Source organism: Saccostrea cucullata, unplaced genomic scaffold, assembly GCF_032062105.1.
Source record: "Saccostrea cucullata isolate Sc308-1 unplaced genomic scaffold, CSIRO_AGI_Scuc_v1 ctg3719, whole genome shotgun sequence".
Classification (NCBI taxonomy): domain Eukaryota; kingdom Metazoa; phylum Mollusca; class Bivalvia; order Ostreida; family Ostreidae; genus Saccostrea; species Saccostrea cuccullata.
This window is the reverse complement of record NW_026927101.1, coordinates 25,308-33,557: the sequence shown is the minus strand read 5'-3', so window position 1 is coordinate 33,557 and position 8,250 is coordinate 25,308.

Here is an 8,250-nt window from a genome sequence, read left to right as displayed (position 1 = left end):
CTTTTATCTCAAGCTCACCAGGATAAATCGTGTCGACGTAGGAATGGAAATTATCATTATTAATTGACAATACGTCGTCGATATATCTAAATGTCGAGTTGAAGGCCACAGCAAGTGTTTTCTTCTTTTCACGCAAAAGATTTTGCATAAATTCTGCTTCGTATGAATATAAAATTATGTCTGCTAATGACGGAGCGCAATTTGTACCCATGGGAATTCCAATAGATTGTTGGAATACCTGGTCTCCAAAAACCACATAGATATTGTCAATCAGAAACTCAAGCATCTTCTTGATGTCAACTTCAGAGTGCTTATGTGTGCAATCAGAATCTGTTTTAACAAAATAATTCTTCAAATGACCAATGACGAGGTAAGTAAACTTACGAGTTCCATTTTTGTTGCAGAAGCAGCTGTCAATGATATCAAAAAGCCTGGATTTTAATTTGTCGTGGGGAATTGTTGTGTATAAAGTTGAAAAGTCGTAAGTTTTTATGCTGTTGATTTTTGTAATTTAACTTACACTGATTACATTCATCGAGGTGAGCTTCGTAATCTTTGATAACCTATGTTTTATTAAAGACATCATTTCTAGATATTTGTATCAAACTTCATATGTTGATACATACTGATGAGAGATATGCAACTGCATCAACATATTTGACCTTGACCTTTCCTTTGACCTTTTCCTAAATCAGTGTCAAACTTTATATGCTGATACATGCTGATATAAGCAATTCAACTGCATTAACAATTTTGACATTGACCTTTTATTTGACCATGACCTCACTTTAAACAAAATGGGTATAAGTCAGTTTTCAATTAAACATATCATTTTTTGAAATTTATAACTTCTTATGTTGATACATATTGTTGAGAGATATGCAACTGCATCAACATTTTTACATTGACCTTTGCTTTAACATTGACCTCATTTTTCCTAAATTAGTGTCAAACTTTATATGTCGATACATACATGTACTGATGTAAGCAATCCAACTGCATCAACAATCTTGACATTGACCTTTTACTTGACCTTGACCTCACTTTAATCAAATTGTGTATAAGTCAGTATTTAATTTAACATATCATTTCTTGACATTTTTAACTTCTTATGGTGATACAAATTGATGAGAGATATGCAACTGCATCATCATTTTTTACCTTGACATTTGCTTTAAAATTGACCTCATTTTTCCTAAATTAGTGTCAAACGTAATAAGCTGATAGATATTGAGGTAAGCATTTCAAGTGTATCATCATTTTTTACCTTTACCTTTCATTTGACTCTCACCTCACTTTTATCAAGGTTTGTTTAAGTAAGTATAAAAAAAGCATTTATAATTATATTTTCAACATCATTTGCTGACACTTACTGATGAGAGCTTTTCAACTGCATCAGCAGATGTGACCTTGGTATTTCCTTTTACCGTGACCATACATTAAAGAAATTATTGTCAAACTTCATATGCTGATACATATTAATGTAAGCAATTCAGCTGCATCACTATTCAAGATATTCTGCATTATCAAATGTTATACACATACAAATTTTCATGTTGCTTTACTAACATACATGTACCCTCGGCTGCGCATCCATGTCCCATGAACATATTTCTAGTTTTCTTAAAGGCAGAGATTTTTTACCGGGTGGTAAATTCCAAGTGAGGGAGGGGCTTATTTTGTACAGATGTGAATGCCTGGGGGCTTACAGTCTACCTGTGGCCATCTATCTCCTTATCCTTATACACAGGAAGTGATTTAATACACAGTGAAATACACAGATGCCAAACTCTGCCTGTGTTGGGAATTTTGAGACAATTCTAAAATTAGTAATAAAAAGGTTTCTTATGGTGGCATATTTCTGCCCCTTGTGAGCAAGTTAATTTTCTATCAAATATGTCGACATGCAAGATAAATATGTTGACATGCAAGATAGTTATGTCAACATGCAACATAAATATGTTGACATGCAAGAAAATTGCAATCAAATAAATATTATAAAAAATCTTCAAAAATCTCAAATATCGCCCACATGTGACATCCAACATGCTAGATGCAATTTATTTATGTTGACATGCAACTTAGTTATGTTGACATGCAAGATAAATATGTCGACATGCAACTTATTTATGTTGACAGGCAAGATAAATATGTCGACATGCAACTTAGAGATGTTAACATGGAACTAATTCATGTTGACATTCAACTTATTTATGTGGACATGCAACTTATTAATGTTAACATGCAACTTATTTATGTGGACATGCAACTTAGTTTTGCTGACATGCGAGATAAATATGTTGACATGCAACTTATTTATGTTGACAGGCAAGATGAATATGTTGACATGCAACTTATTTATGTAAACATGCAACATATTTATGTAAACATGCAACTTATAAGTTGCATGTCAACATATTATCTCGCATGTCAACATAACCAAGTTGCATGTCGACTTAGATAAGTTGCATGTCAACATAAATAAGCTGCAGGTTAACATATATAAGTTGCATGTCAACATGAATAAGTTGCATGTCAACATGAATAAGTTGCATGTTAACATACCTAAGTTGCATGTCAACATATTTATCTTGCATGTTAACATAAATAATTAGCATTTAGCAAGTTGGATGTCACATGTGGGCAATATTTGAGATTTTTGAAGATTTTGTATAATTTTTATTTTATTGCAATTTTCTTGCATGTCAACATATTTATGTTGCATGTTGACATAACTATCTTGCATGTCAAAATATCTATCTTGCATGTCGATATATTTGACAGAAAAATAACTTGCACACAAAGGGCAGAAATATGCCACCATAGTTTCTCAATTATATATTGATTTTTTTTTTTGACTGTCTGAAAACACCCCTACCCATTAAAAAATTATTATGATATCATACAATAAATTCATGTATTAAAATAAAGATCATTTAAAATGTTAGTGTATGTGTTTTAATTAAAAAAAAAAAACTTCTGTAACATTCAAATTAGTCTTAATACATTCATCCCCAGGATCCCACCTAAAATTAATATCAGAATTTCATTGAAAATTTAAGTTTTATGTACCAAAGGTTAATTGAAAAAAATACATATTATATTATAATCCTTTCAAATACTAAAGGTATATTTAATTCTTATACATAGCAATACAGTTTCTCTGTACCATGTTCGGTAAACATCAAAGGATCAAAAGTTAATTTGAAGGTCCCCACGAGTCCCAAACAAGGTGTGCAGGGTATACACAGGGACTAGTAAGTAAATGTCAATCAAGTCCCAGCATCCAATGATGGACCCTCATGAACTTGATTGACAGGGCTACCCAGACCAGGTATTTTTTAAGGCGGTGCTTAAAATCTCTGCCTTTAAGTTCTCACATTTTTATTTTTAAATGTCAAAAGATTCCAACATCCCCCCCTTTCCGATGAAAAAAAAAATCGAAAACCGTGCATGGGGAAATCATGGGGTAATTATATTGAATATAACATTTTATTTTTTTCAAATTTATGTTTTGGGCTACATGTTGTCGTTTATCAGGATCATACTTAATTTTTTTTTTACCAAATGTATTTATTTCGTTTAAACAAAAAATACGTACTATTAGGAGCTGGGTAGGGTGGAATACCCCCACTATCATTATTTCTAAAGAAAATGTTCATCGAAAGGCCTAGCCCATTACTTGCTGTTTAGTCAAATAGTGGTGATTCATTGTTAAATGAAAAAGAAATGGTCGCAAAATGAAGTCAGACTACACCTTCCTATTTTCATCATATAAGATAACTTTATCATTACATTAACTTATATTTTAAATTATAAAAATTAGATCAATTCAGGAGAAAATGACATGATCTTCTACAATGACCTTATCAGCAAATACAATTTATCATTGAGTCAAATGCTGACTTACGTTTTTCATACTAATTGTTAGTACATTATGTATACACTGAATTGACAACAGATTTTGCTGTCGATTCTCGATCATGACAAGGAGCTCACGGCAGATATGACGGGTCAGCAGGTGATGATCACTCCCCTTATGGCACCTGATCCCACTTCTTATTCTTTGGAGGTCCATGTTTGCTATACTCCTATTTTGTAATGTTTTGTGGACTTTGATATTGAATAATTTTCGTTATCTCAATATCCTTCATCAAATAAATAGATACATAGTGCTCTTTACGATGGTAACTAAAATTCACAATCACGGTTAAAGCTAAATATTAATGATACAATTCTTAATCAGGTAGTCGATTGAAAGGATGGTGCTTTAATAACTAATTTGATTCATTATTTAAATATAAAATCAAAATAATGCTACTTAAGGTACAAGGAATTGATAAAATATATATAGACTTTTCTAAGAAAATGTTTCATACTTTACATTAATTTTAGTCAAGTATGATGCTTTGGTCATTAATTTTCGTATCAAAGGTAACATTTTAATTTTTCCTGTTGCTTTCTCTTTCCGTTTCCCATGTTATTCATGATGATAAGACTGTCCATTATTATCGTCATCAGATTTTAAAGTCCGACAACATGGATTGAAATCACACATAAATAACAAGATCGTGTTAGGTTTTCTATTTGTTTGTTTATAAACTTCTTTATAATCAGTTCATGAATAGCTACAAGACTGCAAACGATGTCAGGTTTTTATATTTTTCGTGACTACATATAAACTGTCCTTTAATGCAGTTTCTCATGCAATTGCGCGTAACATTTTTTTTCAAAGAAAGATATAACTGTTATCGTTTAGGCGGTAATATAAAGGATATGAAATCGTGATGTTTATATAAAATGCACTCACTAAACGTGATCTGTTTCAGAGCTTTCTATCAAGAAAAATAAAAAAAAAATATTTAAAGCAGGTCAATCTTTGCAATATGCAATCTAAACCATTGTTTTTTTTTTATTTAATGACATGAAATATATGTATTTTTTCTTTTTATTCCTCTTAGCCCATCAAAAAAATATGTTGAAATTTTCCAAACCTACCTACCAACCCAATAATTGTACCCTGAGCCGCGAGAGGGTAAACAAACATTCTTTTAGAGACTGCCTATTGATGTTCAGAATGATCGAATTTTTCTATGTGTTGAACTCAAACTGTGATTATTTTGCTGCGTACACGTTAAAAGGACACAATGAGTGAAAATCATGTTTTTCTTTGAAGATATCTATAGCATACAGAGAAAGCCTTATGAAAATTATGAGTATATAGCTAAAATATGATAATAAATGCACGTTACAAGTGCCGGAAAAACAAAGGTTGTATCTCCCGTTTCGTTATTTTCGTGTTTGTCACAATACTGTTATTTTTAGGTCAAACTTGTAAACATCATTCAATATTCAACTAGAGCATTCAAAAGTGAACAATATGCTCTAACCACGTTTTAAAAAATGCCTTTAAATTTTTGGTCTACGTACATTCATTCCTGGACACTTGAGACTAAGGTACCTATGGAAACTTATTCAACTTTTCTGCACAAGCGTACAATGGGTTGGCAGAAGTATTGAGCAATATTTTAGGTCTGGAGCATACAAAAATTATTTTTACTTTTATTGTTCTCCTAAGGAATAGAATTTTAAGGTTCTGATACCTGTAATTTTCTAAAACTTAATACTTTTAGGAATTGAATAAAATTAACAAAGGTCATGCAAAAATTCTAAATTTGTTAATTTTCCTCTTTGTGTGTCACAGCGCATTTTTAAGATAAGGGGCCTCTTTAATATTTAAAAGAAAGCAGCAGGAAAATTGTATCGATTCTAGCCAATCACACCTCTTTCAAAATATAAATCCACTGTCATAAACAACCGAAGTAGGCTTGTGAAATCCTCTCTTTATCGGAATAAAAAAACAGATATATTATCTCTTTTCCTGTGTCTTTTGGGTTCATCCAAAGGGGAATAATTCACATGAAAAATGTGTTGCTTCTGGAAAATTTCCCTGCATTTTACGCAATATCCTCGAACAAGAATCTATGTTGCGCTTTTCAGTGGTGCCAAAAATTTAAGAATTATTCATTAATGCTATCAACAGTATTAAGATAACAGAAAGATTAAAATAAAATACAAGCTAGTTTCTTTGGGAAACCAAAGTTAACTCCATTTTCTTAAAGAAAGAGGGCGTATAAGGCGTCGACAATCCCCCGCTCTGAGACAAACTATTTCTCAACTTTCAAAATCAACAGAAAAGTTATATGTTTCTAAAATCATGTTTTCTGTAATGTCATCTTCAACATATTTTATCATTTTATTTTACTGAACGACTTATTACTTGATCATCTTTATTTCAAAGTTGACAGTTAAGCATATTTAGTGGAAAATGGGTTTACTAGAGCTATAAGAAATGAATTTTGAACATAAATGGGTCAAGTCTCCATTCTTCGTTAACGATTAAATGATTGAAACGTAAATTCGCAATCTATTCCATTCGTCCAAAAAAAATGGAATCTAAACCAATTGAACTATATGAAAATCGAAAATTTCTGGAAAAAAATGCACGCTTCAACAAACCCGTTCATTTACATAACACTGACAGACGTCGATAATGCATATACTTCGTAGTGTAGTGGTTAAAGCAGTCGTTCTTGGACCAAACCCTGCGCTATGGAGAGAGTTCAAATCTATGGAAAGCCGTAGGGTACCGCCACATTATTATTATTTTTTCCTATATAATTATACCAAAAATAATTTTCTCATCCAAAACTCAAAAATCTTACATTATTATTATTTTCTGTAACAATTATAATCTTGTCTCTTAAATGTGTACACATTATTATTTTGTCCTACAATTATAATTATTCACACTTCACAATAATAATCTTGCCGGTCGATGTGGACACATTATAATAATTTTCCGCCTCATGATTATAATCTTGTCAGTCGATATTTAAAAACATTATTTTTATTCCATCTCAAAATTATAATAATTATTCTTACTTAACAATTATAATCTTGTTTGCCCATGCGAACACATTATTAATTTTTATTTCGCTTCAATTTTATAACAATTATATTCCACATCGATCATACAATTATAATCTGTGTTACTCCAACAATAATAATCGCAACCAAAAAAGTTGCAACATTATTATTATTTAGACGCTTGAAATCAAACGTTTGTATTATTCTGATGCACAGCACAATTATAATCTTGACTTCAAATTTTTGGGAAAGATTATTTTTATTTGGACGCTTGAAAAAGTAAACGAAGACAATCACGTGGTTTAAGGCCATGTGCTTCCCCATCAACAGTGGCGAGTGCGGCAGTGCCAGTGAAAGGCAAGCGGTTTGCCGGTAAGTAAAGATGATTTTGTTATATTAATGTACAAGGAAGTGACTTCCATTCATTCGATAAAGGAAATGTCTCAGAAAACAGCTGTCAGTATGCTGTTATTAAACGACAGCTTCGGAAGAACTAGTTCGAACGAATTATCTCTATACTTTTGTATAGCAGATTGAGATTGCACCAATGCATGCCATTGGCAGCAAGCATCTATGTTTGTTTGTTGTTTATCACAGGCACGGATCCAAATGCTGCGGGGGGGGGGGGGGGGGGGGTCCACGTAAACTTGCCCAAACTTCAAAAACCTATTTCGTTTTGGGTGGGTGGGTAGTCGAAGACTTCTAATGCTCTAATGCTTCAAACCTTTGAATTTTCTTACTAATTTAACAAATAAATTTGCATTTACCAGGGGGTTCTGCGTTTTCCGAGGAGGTCCAAGGTAACACCTAGCAAATTCAATGGGGGGTCCTCCCTCCCCCCTCTTGATCTGAGCATGGTTAAACGTCCCTGTTGAGACTTTTTCACTCATGGAGACGCCACCACTTATCAGTGAAGAGCAATCTAATTGAAATTAGATCTTGGATCTGCTCCAAATTTAAGTTGAGCGGATCAAAGATCTAATTTAGAAAACCAAATATCTAAGGGGGGTAACTTTTAAATCAAAACATGTCGCTCTATTTCATTTTTCTTCTGTTCATTAAAATAGCGATTGCCAGACAAAGAACTAAAAGCTTTGTAGATCCAGTACATAGGCGTCGGAAACGGGGTGGGGGGGGGGGGTATAGGGGGGGCTTAGCCCCCCCTTTTTTTCCAAAATATGTACTTAGTATAGACATTGAGCATATCTTCGTAGGTTTAGCCCCCCACTTTCCCAAGATACATCTTAGTATAGGTTAAAAATAGGGAAAGTGGTGGTTTTTGGAAAAAAAATTTGGTACCTAACCAACACCCCCCCCTCC